The 27,130-nt window shown below is 39.3% G+C and overlaps 1 long non-coding RNA gene across 3 annotated transcripts in view; it reads left to right on the forward strand.

Annotated features, from left to right (window-relative positions):
* Positions 1-27,130, forward strand: part of LOC139360008 (uncharacterized) — an 84,197-nt gene that overhangs the window by 41,118 nt on the left and 15,949 nt on the right. For 2 of the 3 annotated variants that reach the window (XR_011616866.1, XR_011616865.1), the window contains one exon: positions 21,174-21,297. This is a non-coding gene — a long non-coding RNA (uncharacterized lncRNA). Of the gene's footprint in view, positions 1-21,173; positions 21,298-21,990; positions 27,077-27,130 lie in introns of those variants that run through there. The other variant, XR_011616867.1, reaches the window with a different exon arrangement.

Below are 27,130 nucleotides of genomic sequence, written 5' to 3' on the forward strand. Positions count from 1 at the left end.
CCCACTTCCTTCGTGGAAAGTTGTCCTGTCAGCAATGTCACAATGTGATTTCTTCATCAAAGGTCATTACCGATTATTTTATAAATAACCGATGCTTCAGCAATTATCTGATTTTTTACCTTTTTAATATGAGTTTTTCATATTTTATTATTGTCATATGGTGGCCTATTTGTCTACAAAGAGGCGTATACTAAAGCCAGCAACTTTGCCTTCACCTCCCATTATTGTCTTATATTTCATTTGGCATTTTAACTATGTTCTGGAGAAGGTCATAGCTGGTTAAAGTGCTCCATCAATGGACACATGGAGATACAAATATATGAACAGCATCCTCCCCAGCTCTTCTGCTGGCCTGCATTCCTCATTCAAACAGCAGGACATGATGGCCTCCACCAGGGATGTCCTGTCCACTTTCATAACCAGCTCCTAGAAAGAAACCTGCTTGATTGTTAATACTGATTGTGCTTCTTGCTGGTAGCCCCAAAGTTCCACCTGTTGACACCTTCCACAATGGCCCAGGAGGGTGCTCCTGTTGCTATTGCCTTGATTGATATTCTGAGTAGGAATTTACCTTTTCAGTCCTGGCTCTGGAAACATTTTACAGTGGCAAGATTTACCACTTGGCACACTCTGTTTCGGAATTTGTCCTCCCTACCCACATTAGCAGTTTCTGGATGCCCCAAACTGTGTCTTAGTCTTTCTTCATCTTTCCTTTTTTCATCGTACTCAGTGCCATGCCTGCCATATATAGATGCTCAGTGAAAATGGATAAAAGCACGAACTGAAAGATGGAAGGAAGAAGGGAGTCCTTCCTGTACCTTCCCTTTATTGGATGCAGAATTAAGGCGTGTATGTTTGGTGGAATGTCTGAGAGTGTCACAGTCCCCTTAGATGCATGTCAGCTGGACCTGAAATTCCCACTATTACCAAATACCACATGTTCTCACTAATAAGTGGGAGCTAAACATTTGGTACACATGGAAATAAAGATGGGAACAGTAGACACGAGGGACTACTATGGGAGCAGGGCGGGTCAAGAGTAAGGGCTGAAAGGCTACCTATTGAGCACTATGCTCACTACTTGGGTGATAGGTTCAATCACATCCCACACCTTAGCATCATGCAACATATCTTTGTAACAAAGCTGCACATGTATCCCCGATTCTAAAATAAAAGTTGAAAAACAAAAATAAATAAATGAATACATTATATAAGAAAAAAGACATTTATGTCTAAAGAAGCTTTTTGTGAAAAGAAGTTTTTTTTAAAAAGTAAAGAAACCAGAGAGAAATGGTGTCTTAATTGCTACCCATTAATATTAGGTTGAACTTTAGGAAATTGTCATTTTAAAAGATTAAAAAATGGTGGCTTCTACCTAATAGCTAAGAATAATTAATACATTTATGGGAAGAGGAAGAAATAGGAAATTGAAGTTGTGATGTGGAAAGAGGAAAGCCAAGAACACTGTTTAAAGGAGGCAGGCTTCAGTATAGTTTGTAGGAAGGGGCATCAGAAAATTGAGTTAAATGGAGGAAGGAGATTACCAAAGACTTCATGCATAGACTGCAAAAATTATCTCCTTGAACTCCAAAAAGTTGCCTCAGGCCACCCTTGTCACAGCAGGTGAAGGCTTCCAGCAGGTTACTACACTAAATTATGTCAGGTGTGTCCTCTTTTCTTTTCTGTTTTTGTTTCTTAATATGAGCAGCTCAAGGGTGTGGATCCATTAGGGAGAGTTGCTCTTCTCAAATAGAGGCTGTCTCTACAGGTACCTATTCCATCCAGATAATTCTTGGTCCCAACTAAATGCTTTTCACCCATGAATATTTGCCAGTCGGCGTCATAATCCAAACCAAAAACAAATGAATAAAAGCTATCTCTATACTCGCTTTCACACTTGGAAGTACCTTAAGCCATCTTGAGGAGAAAAGATCCCCACCTCTGCAGTAAATTTTTAAGAATGCAAAGTCTAATTAGAGCAACACATTCAAGTGCCTCAAAGGCCAAACCCAACTAATTGAGGTTTTAACTTTCTAAAACTAATGGGCAATAATGTTTGGGGACCTTGATGTAACCCTTGGTTCATGTGACTCTTGCATTTTAAGAGAATTTTATAAAAAGATCCTACTGAGCAAGAGAAAGAGTTAGCATGTATCTTAGGTATCAACAAAGAGTACCTCCATTTAATGAGGTGAGTGTGAAAAGGGAGATGTGGGAGTTATACATTTAAATAGGGTAGGAAAGAAATAGCACTTTTTAGTACAATAGGAAGGTGCAACACCCCAAGATGAAATCTGTATTAGTCCATTCCCATGCTGCTAATGAAGACACACTGGGTAATTTATAAAGGAAAGAGCTTTAATTGATTCACAGTTCCACATGGCTGGAGAGGCCTCAGGAAACTTACAATCACGATGGAAGGGGAAGTAAACACATCTTTCTTCACATGGTGGCAGGAGGGAGAATTGCCAAGCAAATGAGGAAAAGCCCCTTAAAAAACCATCAGATCTCATGAGAACTCATCATAAGAACAGCAGCATGGGGGTAACGCCCCCATAATTCAATTACCTCCTACCGGGTCCCTCCCATGACACATGGGGATTATAGAAACTACAATTTAAGATGAGATTTGGTTGGGGACAGAGCTGAACCATATCAATATCTATATACTGGGATATTTTAATGTTTCCTGTGGTCACTTGCTCTTTCAAAAGACCATGCAACAATTTGTGTGGATTTCTCTATTCTCTCTTGCAACTATTATTGGCAAGTGGAACTCTTCCATTCCATCATAACAAAAAAACAGAAAGATGAGGCATACGCGTATCAATATGTGTGTTACTAAATATCGCATACACATATCAATATGTGTTTTCTATATTACTAAATGGCCCTAATGCCTCACGTATCATGGTATAGCAACAAGCACTGGCTTCAAGATTCATCTCCAACACTAACGAGTGGTGAGAAATCAGATAAATTTCCTAACTCTTGGGGCCTGGATTTTCTCATGTATATATAAAATGACTACATTGGACCCAATAATCTCTATATCCCATCCAATTGTGCTATGCTATATTCTAGACTAGATTGCTGGTGCTGGCCATAGAATTATTTTCATTTCCAGAAAGACATCCTTGTTTAGCATATTTATTGTCATCCCATGAAAGGAGGTAAACATTTCTAAGGAAAATACTGACAAAGCAATAACCAAATAATTATCCTTCTGGCTTCGTATATTACTTATTTCTTCCCTCTATTGCACTTCAAAATGCAGGAAACGGAATCAGCAGGAATCTAGGTGCCCCAGTACTTTAAATCCATCCTGGTTTTTATTTATGAAAAGAAGGGAGGGGAAGAGAAGAGGTAAATAAACAGTCATGGCATAACTGAATAAAAAGACCAGATATTTCTGCTGGAGGAAGGGAGCTCTGGTTCCTTAAAGCTTTAATAAACATTTTGGGAAGGAAATGTCCCTAAAGGAAGTTTTCTTTCCCCTTTAGAATATCTGGAATAATGTTAACTTTTCTTGTCTTCGTATTCCTTCCTTTACACTATATCAGAATTGATTCAGAGAAAGGACTGTGCTCAGTGTATGTAATAAACATCTCCAGGAGAGGTAGGGAGGATGGGCAAAAGCAGGAAGGAGATGAAGGAAAATCAATTGCTCCGTGCTGACAACTTCTTCTTGTAATAACAGTATTCTGTCACATTGCATTAGCAGCACTTTGCAATTGTATGTGTTTTTGCTAACAGGCTGTAAAAGTGTAATCATATGAGCACTGAATACATTGTATTAGTGGGAATGATTCAGGGAGATGTGTGCTTTATTATACCAGCATGGTGCATAATGTGTTGCTTACTGAAGTGAGACTTACCATTTTAGTGAAAGAATATTTATTATTTATTTGTTTGTTTGTTGTGGCGTTGGTGCCTTCCAGGGAAAGCTGCATGTTTCTGTTGGGTTGGGGGAGGATTTTTCTCCCAATCATCTTTCTCTTTCCACTCTGTATGTCTAAGCAACATGACCCTGAAATTGGGATAAAAAAATCACTTGGAGTACCAAGTTCCCAACCCTCTGAAAAAGCAATGGCTCTGCTTGGGTTTCCAAACAGCATTTGTAAGGCTAATGTGATTGTTGCTGCAAAGCATCTTCTGCAAGGAAAGTTGAAGGAACAAAAGGGGAGGAATTTCACACTTGTGTGGGAATGACTATGGATTGAAAAGGTACACCCTAAAGGATGAGCTGAGAAAAAGGCAGTTAGAGACAGCATGAAAGGAGCATGTGGGATCCTTGAGAATGGATTTTTTGGCTTTAAAAAATTTTGTTGGAATTTAACTATTTCCACCCATTGTTGGAATGCATTTTTGGCATTTCTAGATGGAGCCTTTCCTGGCTACCTAGCTCTGAATTCGTGTAATGTGAATTGTCCTGTCACTTACTGGACGCTGATAGCACACTGAATTGTCTGTGTGTGTGTGTGTGTGTGTGTGTGTGTGTGTGTGTGTGTGTGTGTGTGTTTGCCTCCTCCACTAAACAGCCAGGCCTCAAATCCAGGAACTGTGCCTCAGAGAGCTTTTCTCCCTCTCAGGACCTGCCACAATTTTCCTGAGGTGTTCAGCAAGCAGTTCTTGCTTTACTGAGCTCCACTAAAATTGACATTTGAATCTGCACTTGTATTTGATTGCTAAGGCTGCTGTTACACAGTACCACAAACTGGGGGGCCTAAACAACAGAAATGGATTATCCCATGTCTGGAGGCCAGACTCGCAGATCAAGAACCAACCTAGTTGGTTCTTTCTCAGCTGTTCCACGTTGTTCCCTAGCTTCTGGTGGTTTGCAGGCGGTCTTTGGTGTTCCTGGGTTTGCAGGCACATCATTCTGATCTGCGTCTCCACAGGGTATCTCTCTATGTGTGTGTCTGTCTCCAAATATCCTCTTTTTCTAAGGACACCAGTCATATTAGACTACCCACCCTACTCCAGTATGACCTTATCTTAGCTAATTATATCGGCAATGAACCTGTTCTCAAATAAGGTCACATTCTGAGATTCTAGAGGCTAGAGTTTCCACACAGAAAGTTCAATTCATAACGTATTCCACCTATGACAATTGCTTACAGTGCATATTTTGAGATCAGTAAGAATTTTCTATCCAAATCAGGTGATATCCATTAACTGGCAGTACCTTCCGGCACTCAGGAATATTTTTAAGTTTTAACACTGCCACTCACCACAAGGCAAGCATTGTTCCAAATGCTTTCAATGTATTACTTTCTATAATCTTCCCAAAATTATTATGGGGTAGTTGCTTCTGTTACCCTCGTTTTACAGATGAGAAAAGTGTGGCACAATGGAAATAAATAAATTGTTTCAAATGACATGAGAGATTCAGATTTCAAATGTACACAACTGGGCTTATAAGTTTCTGGATGCTGCCTTCCAGTTAAATGTGTCATATTCCTTCCTAATTATAATTTGAATGGTTCCTTACATAGATACTTCTTCTCTTTACACAGTATTTATATTTATCTTTTATCTTTTCTGACTAGGGCTTTACAACAAAAGAATGTTACAAAGCCCTTTAAAAAGACTTTAGATCAAACAGTGCAAAGGAGGCATGACTTTCTTTTGCTAGCTTCAACACGCACAGTAGGCCAGCAGAGCCCAGCTGAGACAGTACCATCCTTTGAAATGGAAATCTCACTGAAGACTCAATAGGGAGCTATTCTGGGACTTCAACACAGGCTGATGGCAGAGTAAGTGAAGCCAGGCATGGGTGGAAATAGGGTGGTGTTGGCTAGAACTTCCAATTGCAGTTCTTTAAAGTGATGTGGTGACTTTGACCTGTATCACACTCACCTCCAACAGTGAAGTTCACATCTGTGTACCGTCACTAATACAAAGATGACTCATGTGTGTTGACCAGATATCTGAAGTGATGGATGGGAGTGAGGACCAAACCAGTATTGTACAAAAACGTATTTCTTCCTGAACTTGAAGGTTATTTAAAGCCATATTAGGCGCTATTATTTTTCTTTAATATTTTCTTTTCTGGTTCATACTAATAAGCCCATCCTGGAAGTACCAGACAGATTCCACAAAAAATCACCCTGGTTTTCTTTGTATGTGTTTCTAGCCCTTGCATTTCCACTTGAGTCCAGATGTGGAGCTCTTAGGGTCCCAGAGCTGAGAAAGGGAACCGGGAAGCATGGATCACATGCCCTTCAGAAAGTCAGGGACCACAGGTACTGGCTGCACACCAAAAATACCCACCAAGGAAACATTCTTGATAGTTAGTGCTGGTCACTAGCTCTTCACTGGGCTCCTCCGCTGACTTTTCAGTACATTAATCTTGAGTTCTTCAGGTTCTGAGAACATTAGAATTTACTATAAAGAAGTTAAAAGTGAGATACATATGCTTTAATTTATACTTTTAGAATTGCCTCATATTCAATTATATGAACTCCATTTGCTTGGCAACAATTTATGCCACATGGAGTTTCTTTTGAGATTTTCCAACACCATTCTTTTCTTTCTTTCTTTTTTCTTTTTCTTTTTCTTTTTTTCTTTCTTTTTTTTTTCTTTGTTGACAGAATCTCCTTCTGTCACCCACTCTGGAGTGCAGTAGCATGATCTTGGCTCACTGCAACCTCTGCCTCCTGGGTTCAAGCAATCCTTGTGCCTCAGCCTCCTGAGTAGCTGGGTGCCACCATGGCAGGTGTGTGCCACCATGGCAGGTGTGTGCCACCATGCCGGACTGATTTTCGTATTTTTAGTAAAGACAGGGTTTTGCCATGTTGCCCAGGCTGGTCTCGAACTCCTGGCTTCAAGTGATCCTCCCACCTCAGCCTCCTAAGGTGCTGGGATTACAGGCATGAGCCACCGTGTCTGGCCTTCAACACAATTCTTTTCTAATGAAGCAACAGGTATTTATTGTACACATGTACATGATAGGTTCTGTGGGTGAACCAAAAGCACAAAACCAGGGTCCTAACCTCACAAATCATATGTTCTTACTAAGAGTAAAAGTCAATAATATATTAAAGTTAAATCTTGTCAGAAGAGATAAACAATACTTCCACATAGAGGTTCTAGAGAAGTTCACCAAGTAATAATGAACAATACACACAACATATGCTCCAGAAATTCAGAGGAGGGAGTGCAGTTGTAAGCTGGACTTTTCTGGGAAGACATGGGCAAATATTCGATTTCTCACTTTGTAGATTTCCCCAGAGGATTTTGAACTGAGGGATTTTGAACTGAGGTTAATATGGAGAAAAACTTTAGGACAATTATTTTTACAGTCCTTTCAGCTTTTTATCGTTTTTTTTTTTTTCTACTTTAGATTTCATGAGTGATTAGTCTGTCTTTTTAGATGGGTTTTCTTTGGGTCAGAGCCTGCCGTAGCTATTAGACCTCTTCTCCAAGTTCCCCACTCCAAGAGAGAGTTGTAAGCATGGGATCACCCTTTCCATTCACTTGGAGTGGGGCTCTCAGCAGACAGGAGGGCTGGACGCAGCGGTTCATGCCTATAAGACTTTACCAGTAGGTCTGACAAAGCCTCCACTTAATGACATACTGACATGGTGTGCTAGAAATAGTGAATTCTGTCATGAACCTATCTCGTTGCCATTATTTTTCCCCTATAACAGTAACAACGGTATTTTAATAATCTACATAAAATTTAATTATAAGTCAGTTATCTGATGTCAATAATTTTAGGGCCCTTTAATATAACAAATCTCCAGTGTGAAATATCTAACTAATAAGAGATGACAGGTGGTTATTACGTTGTGAGCCTCACCATCTTTCAGAAACACTAGCTGTGATAAGTTAAATAAACCATCCTTCAATGTGAGAAACTCCCTAGGTGGCCCTCAAGGGAAATGCAGACATTGAGTTTCCTAGAACCGGGCAAATGGTGATATCTTTGGTATGAAGAGGGAGGCTGCCAGGAATAACTGATTGCTCTGTATAATTTGAAGCTCTTAACTGTCACTACCTAATTATAGAGGCTGGGAAGCTCAGATTAGTAGAATAATAGTAAGGTTAAAGTATAGTCTATACTGTGTAAGTTTAGTCCTACTTTGTTCTTGATCCTGACCAGTCATTTTTTTTTTTGAATGGGTAGGATTAGTCAAAAAGGTGAATGAGAATAGGTGGATAATTTTGGCTTGACTACTATTGGAAGAAATAGATAAAAATAAATAGCCACTAGCAGTTGACTAATAAAAGGCATTGACATTTGTAAAGAAAAGATGTCATATTATAGAAGAATGTCTATTAAAAATTTGTGATATTTCTCAGCCAAAATAAAAATGTAGATCAGCTCGTTTGGCAGCAAGATCTATGTCTGCCGCTAATTTTTTGGGTGAGTAGCCATCAATCTCATGTTTCCTTGACTCCATTTAGGCATACAGTCTTCAGAGCTGGCTCCACCCACATCTGTCTTGGAAGTGTGCAACCTTGTATGGGGATTATAAGAGAAAAACAGACACAAGGTACCTTAGGAGGACCTCAAACATTGGTGCCCCAAATAAGGACTTGCAGGCTTACTTGGTATCTTGGAGCCCCATAAATGGAAGTCAGACTTGGTGGGTGTGTTAGTCTGTTCTCACAGTACTAATAAATACATACCCAAGATTGGGGAATTTATAAAGGTAAGAGGTTTAGTTGACTCACAGTTCCATATGGCTGGGGAGGCCTCACAATCATGGGTGGAGGATGAAGGAAGAACAAAAGGACATCTTGCATGGCTGTAGGCAAGAGAGAGCAAGTGCAAGGGAACTCCCCTTTATAAAACCATCAGATCTCATGAGACGCATTCACTATTGTGAGAACAGCACAGGAAAAACCCTCCCCCATGATTCAATTACCTCCCACTGAGTACCTTTCATGATACACGGGAATTGTGGGAGCTACAATTCAAGATGAGATTTGGGTGGAGCCACAACCAAACCATATCAGTGGGGCATGTGGATGACCTAGAAGCTTAACTATAAAACCACAACACCACTCAGAATTTAGGAGAATATTGGAGAGAAAACAGGATCTAATCATCAGAAACCCAGAAGTTAGAGCAATATTTATTGTTTCTTTGCTATGGGAGAAAGACCACTTGTGTCCTAGGTCCTGGCTCAGACAGTCAAGCCATAGCAACACAATGATGAAAGCCAAAGGGATTGAAGAATTTTCTCTCTAAATTTCCATTTCACCTGTAAGTTCAGATGAATCTGTGATGCATAAAGTACATTAGGGAGGAATATTTTCATTTTTCATTAATTAAATGTTTTACTAACACTTTCCAGTCATCACCACAGACTATTTTAATACTTTTACTGTTTCAGCCCAGGTTCCCAACCCCCTTGCCGCCATGGCATGCTGATTCCTCTTAGAATGCCTGCCTGTCTGTGCTGAATGCCTCACCTTCCAAGGCACAGCACAAATGAAACCTTCACTGTTTCTCTGGATTGTTTGCTTTGCAAGCGTCTCAGGAGCCCTAAGGTAGGACACAGTCTGTGTTCCTCTTACCTTTGTACAAGTCCTTTCCTGATTCATCTTTGCAACTCAAACAGCTTCTCGCATATGTTAAATGTTAAATAAAAATTTTTGAATGGATAAGTGATTGAAGGATAAAGACTGATTTGGATCTGTGAGCAACCTGAACTTTGGAAATTTATTTCAAATTATAGAGACAATGTGAGGTTACTTTAACAGGGCATTTACCTAAGCCCTTAAAATATTTACATATTTATTTTCTGAAGCTGGTTAAACATACCCTTGCAAGTCCCTTCCCTCCAAATTTGTTTCATTGACTCAATAAACACTTTATGAAGAGTATAAAATATTTTAGGTCAGTTTTCATCCAGATAATAACAAATATCAAGTTGAATTAATGAATGTCTTACTTACCTCTGCCCAATATATCCTGAAGTCATTTAGGTTTTACCTCCAAAATGAACCTTAAATGCAACAATTTCTCTCTACTTGCATTGCCACCACCCTAGTTTAGTTTATGACTTAATATCTCTTCCCTGGTCTTTTGCTCTAACATTTTAATTCTCTCTCCCATAGTTTATGCCATTCTCCCATTTGTTCACTAGGCTTTGGCAATATTGCTTTTCAGTTTCTTGAACTCTTAAATAAAACAAAATAATACAAAGCAAAAATTAAATCAAAACAAATCCATTCCTCTAGCTTCAGGGAACTCTGATAGCACTTTCTACTCGTCTCATAGCCCTTCTTGTGCATTTATGCCATGATATTTTGATGAACATGAGTATCCCTGCTAGACCATCAGTTCCATGAAGGCAGGCTGTCTGCTTTGTTTGGCAGAGTGTAGCCAGTACCAAGACAATGATTGGTTGAAGTTAAGTTGCTCAATTGATTTTTCACTGATAGAAAGAATATAGATTCCACCCATGGGTCTTAGTTTTTTCTCTCTTGGAAGAGAGAGACTTAATGAATCAGTTCTTCACCCTCATGACAACTGTTTAGAGGCTTGAAGGCTGCCTTCATTCACCACACTGTCTGCTGTAAGTTTATAGTTCTGTGGGTTATTCATCCCCGGGCCTTTCTGAAATGCTTTTGAGTCACTTTGCCCTTCTGATCCTCATCCTCCAACTATACTCTTGTTTATGTTTTGTTATCTGAAGGTGGTGCCCAGGACCAAACAAGATATTCTGCATGTGGTCCCTAAGATACACTTTTTATCTTTTGGGCCCATTTCCAGAACTTTGCAGTTATTCTTATAAAATATAATTATTTTCCTATGCTGATTTTTAATTCTCTCATCCATCAAAATTACTATCTTTCTTTGATTCATGTTATCTGCAAAATCTGTATTTTTATAAAGTTAGCTTTTCTACTGAACACCTAGTGTGTGTCAACACTGTGCTCTGTCCTAAACATGGGTACTTTGTGAGGTGTTCATAATACCTACTTTCAGGCAGCATACGTTCTAATTACAGAGAAAACTTTCGAATGCCTCAGCCATGAGGATACAGCACTATAGAAGCCATTTGGAACCCCTTCTATGTATCTATCAACTAATTAAGCAGTTGTTTTCTGGATTTTTTTCCTAACCAATTAATAACCCATCTAATATATTGCCATCTGGTTCATTAACCAGTATATTATACAATTTATAAGAATATGATTAGAGAGTCATTTTAGGCATTATCGGGTTGCAAGTAATACAAACATATTTAAAGTGGCTTAAGTAAAAATAGGCTTCTAAGGACGTAAGGAATTCTGATATAATTCACTTGTAGGAAATAATGCTGGACCCCACGGAATTGGAAAACCATTAGTCAGCTGATTTCTCCATTTCTCCTATTTGGGTCTACACATACTCTCCAGATCTTCTCAATTTTTCTTACTTCTTGACTGGTTCAGTGAGACTCGTGGCTTCACCTCCCTTTAGTTTTGACTTTCCATGGCACCCTGGCACCATTTCACATGAACATACTGTTCTGGGAACCAATGCCATCTGCCTGCTCTTTCTTCCCTCCCCTGGCCTTCCCTTCCCTGGCCTTCCCTTCCCTGGCCTTCCCTTCCCTAGCCTTCCCTTCCCTTCTGGCTTTTCCTTGCCTTCCCTTGCCATCCCTTGCCTTGCCTTGCCTTGCCTTCCCTTCCCTTCCCTTCCCTTCCTTTTCTTTCCCTTCCCTTCTTTCCTTTCCCTCTTCTTTTCCCTTCCCTTCCCTCCCCTCCCCTTCCCTTCCCTCCCCTCCCCTTCCCTTCCCTTTCCCTCCCTCCTTCCTTCCTTCCTTCCTTCCTTCCTTCCTTCCTTCCTTCCTTCCTTCCTTCCTTCCTTCCTTCCATCCTTTCTTTCTTTCTTTCGTTCTTTCTCTCTTTCTTCTCTTTCTTTCTTGTCTTTCCTTTTTTCCTGTTCGAATTCTGGAAGGAGAGAATCTGGTCACTGACCTGGTGACAGATTGGTTTCCTTGGTCAAGCCTGTCCTATTGACTGAGGGTAAGGAGCAGGGAGAGTGGAATTATTGAGTAAGAAGATCTGCATCTTACAGAGATGATTAAGCTGATGAAACTGGAAGGCAAGGTTGAGTTGATATGGCAGGCATGTTGTCTAGCATGCCATTCTGACAAGAACATCATCATAATTTCTCTGAAATCTAGGCATACTCTATCAAATCCCCTGATGGACTAATTTAATAACATTTTCAAAGGAAGTGAGATACATTTGGCAGGACTTTTTCTTAGAGAACATGTGTCTTAGATTTTTACCACATTTTTTAAGAGACTACAGACCTTTACTTTAACAATCCATCCTAGACTCTTCCTCAAGATCAACCTCAAAATCATAGATATGTACTATGCAGAACCAAAAATAAGATTTATATTTGCACATCTCTAGTAACCAGGATTCTTCAGTGATATACAGATAATGGTTAAACAATCTCATTTTCAATTATTTTTAGTAATTGTTTAGGTGTACACAGAGATATGCTGTCCAGATCCCCCTTCAAAGAAAGATATTTTGCTCTAGCTTGTGGCTCTCAGCTCCCACAAGGATTGTTTTAGCTTCAGAAAGCTGACTAGTTCAAGGTCATACCTTCCCAGGTGCCGATCCACATCCAGTGACGATCAAGATGAGCATCTAAAGGCTCTGCCATTTCAGTCCAACACAGCACAACTCTGATGAGCTGTTTTAGCTGTAGAGCTTCCTGAATGTCTAGCCGAGGCTGTCAGGCCTACATTGCAGTTTGACTTTTCCTTGCAGCCAACCCTGATTCCTTCTCCTTCTTTCTACAGATATTGTTGCCCAGGGTACTTTCCAATAAACACACCACAAACTAAGCTTCATTTCAAAGCCTGTTTTGCAAAAATACACAACCTAGGACAATGGAAGAACTTACTATCATATACATTGTTTTTTTGCTGACATTTAATCATCTACTGCCATTTAACATTTCTTGACTTACCGCCTTGTGGCATGTGTACTTTCCTGTATGTCCATCTCGTCTTCCTAACTTGGGTATAAACTCTTTGAGGGAAACCTTCCGTGTCCATACTGTACTTCATTGTGCCCTCACTGCACTCTCATTCAAATCTCTTCTCTGTGAGACCATCTTCGGCCACCCTATATGAAATTGCATGCCTCCCAACCTCTGACACTCCCTGTACCATTTATTTGATTCATTTTTTCTTCATAGCATGAGTCACCTGCTAATAGATTATATAGTTTGCTCATTTTAAAAATGATTATTTTAAAATAATAAACAGGTCCTAGGCACTTAGTTGATATTTGTTAAATTAAATTGATCTAAATTAGCAAAAGTCCTCCATCATAATGTAGTAACAGTCTCCTGTTTCATTCAGGGTCCAGGCCAGAGACAGACAGCATACTTAATATGGGTGTTTGAGGAGAGGTTTATCAAAGAAAGACTTACAAAGGTGTGGGAAGGGTTTCAGCAAGTCAGGGAGGAATACTGCAATACCCTGGGGCTTGTACCAGCAGGGAGCCTTTACCATCCCCAGACCTGAAGGGACAAGTAGTAGAGCAGCTATGGGGAGCTCAGAAAGAGGGGCTATAAGGAAAGAGCCTTCTAACAGGAGCTGTAACCTACAGCAGAGAGATGCATCCAGTTTACAGTGCTTTGAAGAGATGGAGCTGGGGCAATAAGCCCTCACCTCACTCTCCTCTCACACTCTGATCTCCTGCTGAGATCTCTCATTGGCTAAACTCCCATTGCTAGCACACACGGAAGCCCCCTGCTGCAGTTCTCAGGAGCTGGCCTCCCAAGATACAGAGCAGGGTAGAAAAGGGTGGAGAGTGGATCTGGAAAGGATAACAAGAAATATCTAGAACACATCCTAACCCAAATGAGCTGTTGCCCTTTGGTCATAAGGTTGCCCATGGGACATGGTGAGATCTGATTAAATGGAATAGAAATGAAAACTGCTGTGGTGTGTATATGAGAGAGAAAACCTGGAAGGGTTGTGTAGATGTTGAGCAGCGGTGGGTGCAGAGAGGAAAAAGCCTTCTTTTCTCAAGGAAGGAGAAGGTGAGTTTCTGAGAGTGGGAGCGATAGCTGGAGAGAAGCCCATTTAGGAATAAAGTTTAGTTTCAAGTTGGGATGCTGATGGTTTCCATGCATTCTCTGGTAGAAATTCTTAGAAATCAGTGACAGGAGAAGGCATGCTACCCTGAAGCTGCAAAACAATATGACACTATCTGCCCAAATTGGAGAAGAGCAAAGCAGAAGCGGGTATGTCTGCAGAGGAAGAACATTGGTTGCGACATTTGTCTAACAATTGCTCTCTCCCCCATCTTTGAGGAGATTAGGACTGGTTTTGGGAGTGAGTCTGTATGCTGCACGCACCTAGAAGAGAATGAGATACAATTTTGGCTCCCTGACTCCCAGACTGAATGTGGTTTCTGAGAAATTTCCTTTACATTAGTATTCAAGCCACTCTGAGAAGATTCCAAGATTGTGGGAATGACAGGAAGGTTCATCGTCCAGGATTCTGGCTGTTGTTGACGGTTTGAAGCTGCAACTGTGGGTGCCAATCTGGTGCCCTGATTTCCTGCCTGCTGGGAGTGCCCTGCCGTGTCATCACCCTCCCGTCACCCAGCCACCTGCCAGTTGGCATTCGGCAGCACGTTGGAGTCAGACTGGTCCACCTTCCTTCTGGGTGAAAGAAGAGGGCTGCAAAAGGCCCTGGGAGCCACCCCTAGTGCCAGACATGCGAACAAAACTGGCAGAGTGGAAACAAGCTGAGAAGGAATGCAAATGTGGGTGTGAGACAGAGTGCAAGGGGCTGGGGAGGGCACTCTTCATTTCTGCTTGGTCGAGGAGCCACTGTTCTTTCTGAACCTGGGGCAGAGTGGCAGGGGCAGTGGTTGAAATGTCACTATCAACCCCAGCAAAGGGTGGATGTTGGACTGGAGTCAGGGAGTGGAAAACGGCACAGTGCCCTTCAGGAGTCTGTAAAGGCAGTGGGGAGCTTATGCTTCAAGTGATGAAGAGAAGAAGACAAGGAACCTAACTGGGTAAGAACAGAGTTTGTTTAAAGCATGGTGGCAATCACCCAGATGGTGGTTGAGGAGGGAGAGAGCTGCAGAAGACAGGATGCCACTGTGACATGGTGAACAGCGGTGAGGCCCTCTAGGTGTGAGAAACCTGGAAAGTAGATGGAAAGTGATTCCCTAACTATAGGACAAAGTCCAAACCATGTAGCTTGGGTGGGCATAGGCATTTCCATGGCTTCGTTACTCTCTCTCAGTGGATGATTCCCAAGTCAGGCTGATGGAAGCTGATATTTTCCATCCCAGGTCTCAGTCCTGAAGTTTCAGATGTAATTTTTTTTTACTCAACTGGCCTTCAACCTCTGGATGCCTGGCAGGTGCTTCAAATTCAACTCATCCAAAACAGGAATCAACATCCTCATCCTCCAAAGCACCATCATCCTTTGTTTCTCTGAATTGAACTGCATTCACTCAGGTTGTTCATACCAGATCCCTGACCACCATCATGGTGTCCTTTCTTTCCCTATCTCTATCCAGTCCAGCAGCATGACTAGTTCACTTAAATATTCTGTCTCCTCTTCAACTCAATGATCACGTCCTTAGTTTAGATCTTCATCATTTCATATCTGAGTCATGGCATCCTTTTCCGAGGATTCTGTTTTCCATGAGTACAATTTCTATGCTGCAGTCAAGGTGATCTTTTATTCCCTTTCCTTTCTAGCATCCAGATGCTTCCCAATAGAGTCAAATGGAGGTCATGATGTTGTGGTTGTAAAGGGAGAAAGTAGTATCACCAAGTATTATTTGACTGACTTAAGTTCAGCCATTCACTCAATGGATATTTATTGAGTTTCTTTTAGGGTAATTGTGAGAATAAAATAAGGTAATCTATGTGATATGCTTAGAAAATTAATGGCAAATTGCAAATGCTTAATAAATGTTACTAGTTGTTAGCAGCAAAGCAGCAATTAATTATTCTGTAAATAAGTACTGTAGATGCAGTGGAGGTTGCAGAAATGCATACATATAATCTTATAAGCCCAAAAGAATCTTAAAATTCCTAGGCCTTCTAGTCTTGACCCTCACTCCAGCCTATGTTACTGACTGATTCAATTTATTTGAAGATATCCATGGGCCAGTTGCTAAGCTGGTCATATGTTCCAGAGAAACTAGCTTTAGCCTGCTCCTTTCAAAGGATAAATGTGAAGATCAGATGAGATGGTCTCTACTTAAGCGCTTTAGTAATCGTGGGATGCTGTACAACATTGGCTGAGTTGAGGCAGCACTGTCTGGCTATGTGGCCTGAGTAGAGAATGTATCATTGCCAGTAGTGCTCCTGTTTTCTTCCAGCCCACCAGCAGCTGATGTACAATCTGCATATGTTTCAAAGGCTGCTCTCTCTTTTGAGCTATTCCATTAACTGCCATTTCCTGGGCAGTAGAACGTAGTCTCTGATTTCTCTTGTAGAACAAAGATGATTAGTGTTCTCTGAGTCCAGCAAATGGTTGTCTTCCAGTCTCAAGTCATTTATTTTCTCTCCAGCCCAGATAGTCTCATACCTGGCTGTCCCGTAAATGCCTTCAATATCTTTCTCACCGTCTTAAAAATTACGATGTTTTAAAATTATGAAAACCACATGGTATGTAATTTCACTTCCCACTCCTGCAAAAAGGAAAGAAAACGCTGGTCTGTTACAAAATGAAGATGTTTTATTTAAGTGCCAAAGGCTTTTAAAATCTGATTCTGGAAAGTCAAGCCTATGCTTGATAGTAGAGTCTTTCATGCAGCATCTTGAAGTAGGCCTACTTTGATGTGATCACTGACTTCATGCATAAGAGGAAATCAGCTTTGGCCTGTATTACTTGGAAAATTGAAGAAAAAGCAGGGACTTGAAACTTGGGTTATCAGATAAATTATCTATTCTGTGACATCACTCAGTGTCTCCAGACCTGAATTTCAACTCTAAAATTTAAACAAATTGATCCATTTGGAGTGTTTCTTCCTATCTGATTCAGATATTTGCTCCCAGCCTGAGAAGTTGTATGCCAACTTCCTGCCAGGAACACCTTTCCACAGCTGTGTTATAAATATCTGGGGGGGGAAAAAAACAGGGGAGGATTAAATTCAAGAGTGCAGTACTAGTCCTCCCAGTGCCAAGGCAGTCCTGGGAGGCTCAGATAATAGTATCTCACATTTACAATTTAGATCTCAAGCCCACCAAGCTAGGAGGTGATTCAACTTTTTCTACCTTCTGCAGGGCTGATGGTATTTAAAGGGTTGGACGGATAGTTAGTGATAACATCTATTGGTCATTAAGTTATTGTGTATTAGAAAACATTGTGATATTTTTTATACCATCATGCATGGGGTGTACATAGGTGACTGGTAAATGTGCCGTGTCATTATCTAGCATACTTTTTGTCACTTGAGTGTTATAAATCACAAGATGACAATGATTCTGCTCCAGAGATTCTGTTTTGCAGACAACAAAATTATTTTGCACTTATGAATAAGCAGGTAGGGTACAAGACAATCTATGTGAGTTTTTTGGATACTACCTTGAAAGTACATTTCCATGAGATGCAAGTGAGGAAGGTCATAAGTGCAAGCATATGAATCTATATCCCCTGGAGATAGGCAGAGTGTAACTATACAGGCTGTGTTAGTCAGGGCTCTCCAGAGAAGCAAAATCAACAGAAGATTGATTGATTGACTGATTGATTGATTGACATGGGAATTGGCTCACGCGATTATGGAGACTGAGAAATGTCACTGTCTGCCATCTGCAAGCTGTAGAATCAGGAAAGTCAGTAGTATAATTCAGTTCATGTCTGAAGGCTCAAGAACCAGGAGTTCCAATGTCTGAAGGGAGGAAACGATGGATGTCTCAACTCAAGAAGAGAGTGAATTCGCCTTTCCTTTGCCTTTTGGTTCTGTGAGCCCTCAGTAATTGGATAATGTCCACCCACACTGGTAAGGGTGATTTTATTTACTCAGTCTCCCAGTTCAAATGCCAATCTCTTCCAGAAACACCCTCACAGACACATTCAGAAAAATGTTTTGCCACCCATCTGGGCAGCCCCTAGCCCAGTCAGGCTGACACACAAATTCACCATCTCAGAGGCTCAGGCAGCCTTACCACCAACTGGGAGAGTGAAGCAGGAGAGGGCAGGGGCATAGAGGAGAGCATGTGGACCCTGCTGAAGACGTAGAACAGCACACGGGAAGCAAGGGCAGCAGCCTCTTGACCTTTTCAACTTTTGATTAGGGCTAATCTTGTGTAGCAAGAACTTCAAAACTGATTTGTTTATGAAGCTTGTTTGTGGTGAGATCAGAACTGGAGTCCAGCTCTACTGACGTCTAGGCTTGAGTGATTTCTATCATATACCACTGTCTGGAAGGTCAGCCTCACTGCTTAATAGAGAAAATTAGTAGATCTAATTCCAAAAGGTTCTCAAGAGGCAACGACTCTTTGCAGAACCATATGAAGTAAACCAACTCCTCCAAAACAAACTCATTCACTCACTCATTTATTCAACACATATTTATTGAGCCTCAACTATGTATCAGTCACTGTCCTAGGTACTGGGATATAACTTTGTGCTAAACAGTGCAAGTCCCTGATCTCATGGAGATTACATTCTGGCAGAAAAAAATGAATAGCAATTATGCAAATGTGTAAATGACCTGACTTCACCTAGAAGGCTGCAAAGAAAATTTTTAAAAAGTAAAGCAGGGTAATGTGATAAAGTGGGTGGAAGATTGCAGCTGAATATGGTAGTGGAGGTTGGAGGGCAATTTAGGGGTTACCATTTAATAATTTCCAAATATTACCTTCTCACAAATGCTTGAAAATTATATATATATGTAATTGTATATATAATTATGTATATATTATATATTATGTATATTATATATTATATGTAATATATATTATATATATAAAATATATATATAGTAAAAAGAGTAAGCTCAGGGGATGGAAACATCCAAAAAGACAACATAAGATTTATTTCCATATACCAAATATTACTTTTACATTGTTTTTAAAAATTAACACTTTTGTTATAGAAGTAGCACATGGTAGTGTAAATAATTAGATCACATAAAAGATCATTAAGAAGAAAACAAGGCCAGGTGCGGTGGCTCATGCCTGTAATCTCAGCACTTTGGGAGGCCAAGGCAGGCAGATCACGAGGTCAGGAGATCGAGACCGTCCTGGCTAACACAGTGAAACCCAGTCTCTACTAAAAATACAAAAAATTAGCTGGGCATGGTGGCGCATGCCTGTAATCCCAGTGAGCCGAGATCGCGCCACTTCACTCCAGCCTAGGCAACAGAGTAAGACTCCATCTCAAAAAAAAAAAAGAAAAGAAGAAGAAGAAGAAGAAGAAGAAGAAGAGGAGAAGGAGGAGGAGGAAGAAGAAAAACTACCATGATAAAAAAATCACTCTTGAAATTTTAATATTTATTGTCTATTTTTTCTAGGCATGCAAACATGATTTTTACATATGCTGTTCTGTAACCGGCTTTCTGAACTAACAGCATATGATGAATATCTTTTGATATTAGCTAATACATAGTTGCATCATTACTTATCCTTCTTGCATGGTATTCGATTGAAAAAGTATACCAAGGTTTATGAAACCAGTTCTCTATTTGTGAATGCTTGTTTCTAGTTGTCACTCTTGTAAAGAGTGCTTGATGAATATCCTTGTATATATGCCTTTGCATGCTTGTTTAATGATTTCCTTAGAAATAAATTCCTAGGAGTGAAATTACTAGGTCAGAGAGTCTGCAGTTTTAAAGACTTTCAATTATATTGCACAGATTTTAATTTTCCTACCAGCAGTTTATGAGGGCTTCTTTGCCCATATGTTGGCCATTTCAGTTTAAAAAGCTAAATAGTAATACATAAAAAATGGTGAACTATTGTTTCAGTTTGTATTTACCTTACTGTTGGTGTAATGTATACTATTTGAGCTTTTTTTACTGACCTTTTGTGTTTCTTCTTTTTGATCCATGTCTTTTGCTCATTGTAAAAATGGAGGTGTTCATTTTTTCTCTTACTGACTTGCCAGAACTGTTTATGTATCTACTCATTCAAATGCCTACTATGTGTCACGCGCTGTTGCAGGATCTAGTGATAGAGGATAAACAAGAAATCTTGCCTTAAAAAAGTTATTTTCTAATTTATTTAATGGCCAATATTAATTTTTGTCAGTATAACTTTTTTGGAGGTCAAAAGCATCTTTATATTCCTCTATGATTTCATCCTGTAGTGTCATGTTCAGAAAGACCTTCCCAACCTCAAGATTATAAAACTAGTCACCATATTTCCCTCAGCTATTAATTGAATAATTTATCTTTTCCCCACAGATTTGAAATGCCATCTTTATCATTCACTAAATTCTTAAATATACATAGGTCTGCTTTCGGATTTTCTACTTGATTTCACTGATGTGTCTATGTTGGCATCTATGTCAAATTACTGTACATATTGTGGCTTTATAACACATTTGGATATCTGCTAAGGAAAACCCCAACTCATTATTCTTCTTTTTGAAAACATGTTTGTGTGTTTATTCTCCCAGAATTTTGTCAAGCTCTGAAAAGAAATTCCAGGAGATTTTCAGTAAGACTAAGTTACATTTGTAGGTTAATTTGCAGAGAATTTGTAATGATATTCGTTATTCTTACTACAGGAATGCAATTTGTCAATATACAGGTCTTTTTATATGGCCCTCAGTAAAATTTAATCTTTTTTATTAAGATCTTGCATAATTTTTGTCCAACTTATTTCTTGATATTTTATGTCTTTTTACTACTGCGAATAGGATCATCTTGCCTTTATGTTTTTTTTTAACTGGTCACAATTGGTAAGTAGGAAAGCTGCTGATTTACCTATTGTTTTATTGCCAGCCTTCTTAATGATATATCTTATTAGAAGTCACAAATCAAAATGCTAGTGATGCAGTCTGAGAATGAACCAATCGGTTCAGACACTGGGTGTGAACAGTTTGTACAAACTTTCTATGACATAGCAGCTGAATACTAACAGGGATGTCAGTTCCAATACTTTTTCAGATAAATCTCCTTTTTTCAATATCTTTCATAGGTAAGCAACCATAACATGTATAATTCCTGGCCGTTTTTCTTTCTCCACAATATTTTGTTTTCAGGTTTAATTGCATGTATTGAAATTGGAGCACAATCTGAAATAGAAGTGGTGATGATTGACTTCCTCATATTGCTCCTGATTGTACTGGAAAAGTTGGTCAGGGAGAGATATTACTGTAAATAATGGTAAGAGAAACTCATATTCTATTTTATTAATAGTTTTTTTAAAATTAGAAATTGATAGTGAATTTTATCCCATACTTTACCTCTACTTTCTATCAAGATGGTTATATGAACTGTTTATTTTGTCCAATTGATGTTGTAATATATGTTAATCCATTTTCCAAGTTGGAGCACGATTGCATTCCTGGAATAAACCTACTTGGTTATGATGCATAACCTTTGTGTTATACATCTGAATTTAGTATACTGAGGTTTCATTTAGCATTTTTTTGTATCTATTAGGCATAAGTGTGGGATTAGTTACTATTGCGCAAATTTTGTAACAGTAATTGGTATGTTTCCATCTTTTTATGCTTGCAAAATTTAAATGATGTAGGGATTTTCTGTTTCTTGAAGGTGGTTAGAACTCCCCCAAACAACAGTATGGGCTTTTTGTGTGGCTCATGTTTTAATAATTGATTTTCATTTCTTTAATAATTTTGGTTTATTTGAGTTTTCTAATTCTTCTTGAGCAAGTCTTGTAGTTTATATTTTTCTAGAAAATAATACATTTGAGATTTTCAATTTAGTAAAATAGAATAACATATAGTTCCCTGATATGTTTTAAAGTAATCATATCTGTTGCTGTGTATACTTTCTCATCGTTAATCCTATTCTTTTCTTTCTCTCTCTCTTTTTTATCTTTGGACTGGCCAGAGCATTGTTTATCTTACTGGTCTTTTCAAAGAGCCTACACCTTTCCGTATGTGCTACGGAGACATGCACGTACTGCATACATCATGTGGCACAAGGAACTAGATCCTGCTAGCAACCACTTGAGTGAGCTTGGAGACAGATACCCACCAGAAAAGCCTTCAGATAGGACCGCATGCCCAGCCAACACTTTGATTTGTGAGAGACGTTGAACCATGGGCACCCTGCTAAGCTGCACCTGAATTCTTACCCCACAGAGTCTGTGACATAATTTGTGTTTTCTGTTTCAAGCAACTAAGTTTTGGGGTAATTGTTATACAGCAATAGACAACTAATTTAGTCGATGATTGAGTCTCTTAGACATTTGTCACCCCTTTCTATTTGGTTTGTGTGGTCAGGTATTAAGGTCCCTGAGTTCTGTTGTTACAGAGTAATCAATCAACTAACACCAACTAAATAAACAAAATGTGCAAAGCAGGGCCTTTCCTCTCGGAAGTCCCCTCTCTCTCACTAGAGAGAGAGAGCTGTTTTCCTTTCTCTTTCTCTTTCTCTTGCCTATTAAACCTTTGCTCCTAAACTAAAAAAAAAAAAGTGCAATGCAGAGGTTAGACTCTTAGATTGTGCAACTCTTGACTTGCATAACATCAACCTTTTGTAAGTTGTTCCATAAGGGACGGAATACAGTTTTAGAGATGTGAAAATATTAGTGTGATATATGGAAATGTAAAGTATCTCAGGCAGAGATGAATATTGTGCATAGAGAGGGAAAGGCAGACGGCACTCACATGAGAGGGAGGGCCCTTCTGTTCAGTCCCATGTGGTTTCTGGTACCATGTGTATTCTCATTGCATTATCTCGTGTTATTTCAGTTTATTAGTTTTATTTTTCCCTTTGCTTTATTTCATTCAGGACTAAAAATTGACAAAGTAAGAGCAAGAAGAGAGGAACAGTTTCTAATTTAAGAAGAGGAATTTGTAATAGAAAATAAAAATGTTAAAGAAACACAAAGGCATCCACAGTCTAAATTTCATGAACTTCATTTGGGAAATATTTTTTAAATTACGGTAATTTATGGATAAAAAGCATGAAAGATGGGCTGGGCATGATGCCTCATGCCTGTAATCCCAGCACTTTGGGAGGCCGAGGCGGGCAGATCATCTGAGATCAGGAGTTCGAGACCAGCCTGGCCAACATGGTGAAACCCCGTCTCTACTAAAAATACAAAAATTAGCTGGGCATAGTGGCAGGCACCTGTAATCCCAGCTACTCGGGAGGCTGAGACAGGAGAATCACTTGAACCCAGGAGGCAGAGGTTGCAGTGAGCTGAGATCACACCATTGCACTCCAGCCTGGGTGACAAGAGCGAAACTCCACCTAAAAAAAGAAAAAAAAAAAAGCATGAAAAATGTTTTGCATCTTTGGAACTTATAGAGTTCATAGAGCAGGGTTCAGGAGGAAAAGTTACTTATAGAAATAGAGGACTGACTTACAAGGAAGATGGTGAATCATAGTTTAAAATGCATGCCACTTAGCCTAATGATCATTTAAGCAAAATCTTGAAGTTAGAAACAGGAAAGAAAATATTGTGAACTCTTGCAGTATGAAGCTACTGGTGGGTCATGTTGGAATTTACATGATTAAAAAATGCATGTTGAGACTGCTGGAATAGACACAAAAAGCAAGACAAAAGGTGGGACTATTAAAAAGAAATACAGGAGATGACACAGCACAGAAAGTCTTATATGAATAAAAAGAGATTGACTTTAGAGAAAACATGCCTCTAAGAATATACATTTTCAAGAGTTAAAAGCAACTCCACTACTGAAGGCTGTGAAAGATATACTTGACCTTGGGACCAATGTCCTGAAAATTGCAAATAGGAACTGTTGTCCACTAATTTCTCTGAAGAGCTATGGGTAATTTAAAGGTCTTTATGAAGTCTATGTATTTTCAGTGTACACCAAATCCATGCTTTGCAAGGCCTTCTTGAACGGGACTGTGATGTAATTTGGGGAGTGTCTGCATAATTATAATCCCTTCCCTCAAGGAGTTCATATTTGGCCATAAAGAACAATGCTCAGCCAGGAGCGGTGGCTCATGTCTGTAATCCCAGCACTTTGGGAGGCCAAGGTGGGTGGATCACTTAAGGCCTGGCCAACATTGTGAAACCCTGTCTCGGCTAAAAATAGCAAAACTAGCTGGGTGTGGTGGCACGTGCCTGTTGTACCAGCTACTTGGGAGGCTGAGGTGCAAGAATTGCTTAAACCCAGGAGGCAGAGGTTGCAGTGAGCCGAGATTGTGGCACTGCACTCTAACCTAGGTGACAGAGTAAGACACTGTCTCAAAAAAAAAAAAAAAAAAAAAGTGAGGACCTCAGGTGAGGAGAGCCAAGTGCCTGGCGCAGAGGGGTCGATCCCTGTGCACCATGCTATAAAAGACATCTTTCAGCCTCACAGTCTAAGAATTAGGGGAAAACTCCCACAATTAAAAAATATGTTTAGAAAATAATTTCATTTCTGTGAGATAGGAATTGTTATTCCCATTTTCCAGCTGAGAAAATCGAGGCCCTGAGAGGTGAGTAATTGCCCCAAGGTCACGAAGCTAGTGACCAATGAAGCTGGAATTGAACTTGGTTGTATGAATTCAAAATCCATGTACTTATTTTCTCTGTCCTAGTTGTAGTTCTATCTCTGTCCATATCCATTTCTTGTTTGGGAAGATTTAGAGGATGTTCTCATTTTAGAAGATTTAGATTGTGACAAAAAAGTGAACTACTTTTGGGTTTTATGCATGTGGAGTGGACATACCCGGCCAATCAATTATTTTGGTTGCTTTACTACACATACATTCAAGAGCTCTTTTTAGTTATTGCCTCTTGAAGATGCCACGCATTTATTAATTTAAGCCTACTATTAAGCCAGTTAGGTTATATAAGACTGTATTTGTCCTCACACTTCTAATAAAGACATACCCGAGATTGGGTAATTTATGAAGGAAAGAGGTTTAATTGACTCACAGTTCCATGTGACTAGGGAGGCTTCACAATCATGGCAAAGGAGAAGGAGGAGCAAACTCACATCTCACATGGCAGCAGGCAGGACAGCATGTGCATCCCCTTTATAAAACCATCAGATCTTGTGAGAGTTATTCACTATCAGGAGAACAACACAGGAAAGACTCACCCCCATGGTTCAATTACCTCCCACCGGGTCCCTCCCACAACACGTGGGAATTATGAGAGCTACAATTCAAGATGAGATTTGGGTGGGGTCACAGCCAAACCATATCAAGGACTATTTACAAGAACCCTAGAAGATTCAAAGGGCTGTTTACAAGAACACTGGGCACTCTCCAGAACCTTGAAAGCACATCTTGGGAGTGCTTACGTGCCATAAGTATTGTGTAAAACTTGATATTACACATTAAAAATTTGTGGAATGAATAAATGAAAATATAAAATACTGAGCGTGTGAATGTTTAGAAACTCAAGTCCTACAGAGAAACTTAATTTTTCTTCTTGTTTTAACTCTTACATGCAGGTTGGAATAGAGGTAGGTAGGAAGGAAAGAGTGAGGGAAGAAAAACAAAACATTTTGCACCCAGTGCATATTTAATAACATCATTTTACTGAAATACAATGAGGAATTAAAAAGGAGGATTTATTTTATCAAGCCAGCTAACAATTACCAAGGTCTTACTATGTGTTAAGTTTACACACCATGCATAGCATGTAAGTCTGCTGGTTCTCGTATCTGGCTGGACATTGGAATTTCCTGGGAAGTTTTTAAATTATTGATGCCTGGAGTCTACTCCCAGAGATTCTTATTTAATTGCTCTGGTGTGTAACATGGGCAAATGGGTGTTTTTAAAGCTCCCCAGGTGATGTGTAACCAACATTGAGAATTTCTGTGTAACTCCTTTCGTTCAGAGGTCGGCAAACTTTTTCTGTAAAAGGCCAGATGATAAATATATTAGCCTTTGTTGGCCATATGGTCTCTGTCACAAATACTCAATTCTGCTGTTATAGCACTAAAGCAGCCACAGACAATATGTGAGTGAGGATAGCTGTGTTCCAATAAAACTTTATTTATGAACACTGAAATTTGAATTTCATAAAATTTTCACATCACAAAAGAGTATTGTTATTTTGATTTTCTTTTCCCAATCATTTAAAAATATAAAAGCCATTCATAGGTCGAGGGCCACACAAAAACAGCAGCTGGCTAGATTTGGCCAGAGTTTGTAGGTAGAAGCCAGCTTTAATTCATGTAACTCCATGATGGCAGATGCAATATTATTCTCTTTTTTATAGTTGAGGGGAGTGAGACAAGATCAAATGTCTCGGTGATTGGTTCGGGATTTGGCCATAATGCTGTTTCTTTTTTAGAAAGCACCAACATTTCTCTAAATATTACCTTTTTGGTTATTTTTGAAGTTAATTATGAGGATAATTGATGGGGGGAAGCTCTCCTTTCAACCCCTATCCTTTTAAATGTAAATTCCCAGTGACTTCAAGTTAGAATAATGTATTGTTTAATTAAAAAAAATTTTTGAACTCTTGTTCAGCCCTCTGCTTCTCACATTGCTGGGTAGATCTGGCCTTTCATATGTTCGTTGAGGAATTTATTCAATTTAATTGAAGTTACAGTTTTTTCTTGTTCTTCATGTACCTCCGAATCAAGCAAATAGTGTTAAAATATTGTGGTCAATTATACATATAAATCTTGCAGAGTTAATGAACATATTCTCTAGATTGTGGAATAGACTGGACACTTATCTTACTCTTTAAGATAAAATACCACATCTGTATAATGCGTTGCTAAGCTTTCTTCTCACTATACACTTTGCCTAGAATCCCATTTTCCATTAAATAATAATCATTGTAATTAATAGACTGGTTATTTTATCTCCCTAATCTGGTTACGGTAATTTATCAAAGGCATGTAAATGAATGTTAGAAAACTAGTGCATCCTTCTTTTTAAAAGAAGGTAAAGAATATAAAAAGTAATAATTATCTAGGGAATATAATAAGCTAGGTACCACTTGTAATTCACTGAAAGAAAAAAATAGAATATTTACTGTTGCCTTAAGGGCTTTTGATAGGATTAACTTACCCTTGTTTCAGGGAGTGACTACAGATAG

The sequence above is a fragment of the Macaca nemestrina genome, chromosome 19 (genome assembly GCF_043159975.1).
Source record: "Macaca nemestrina isolate mMacNem1 chromosome 19, mMacNem.hap1, whole genome shotgun sequence".
Lineage (NCBI taxonomy): Eukaryota > Metazoa > Chordata > Mammalia > Primates > Cercopithecidae > Macaca > Macaca nemestrina.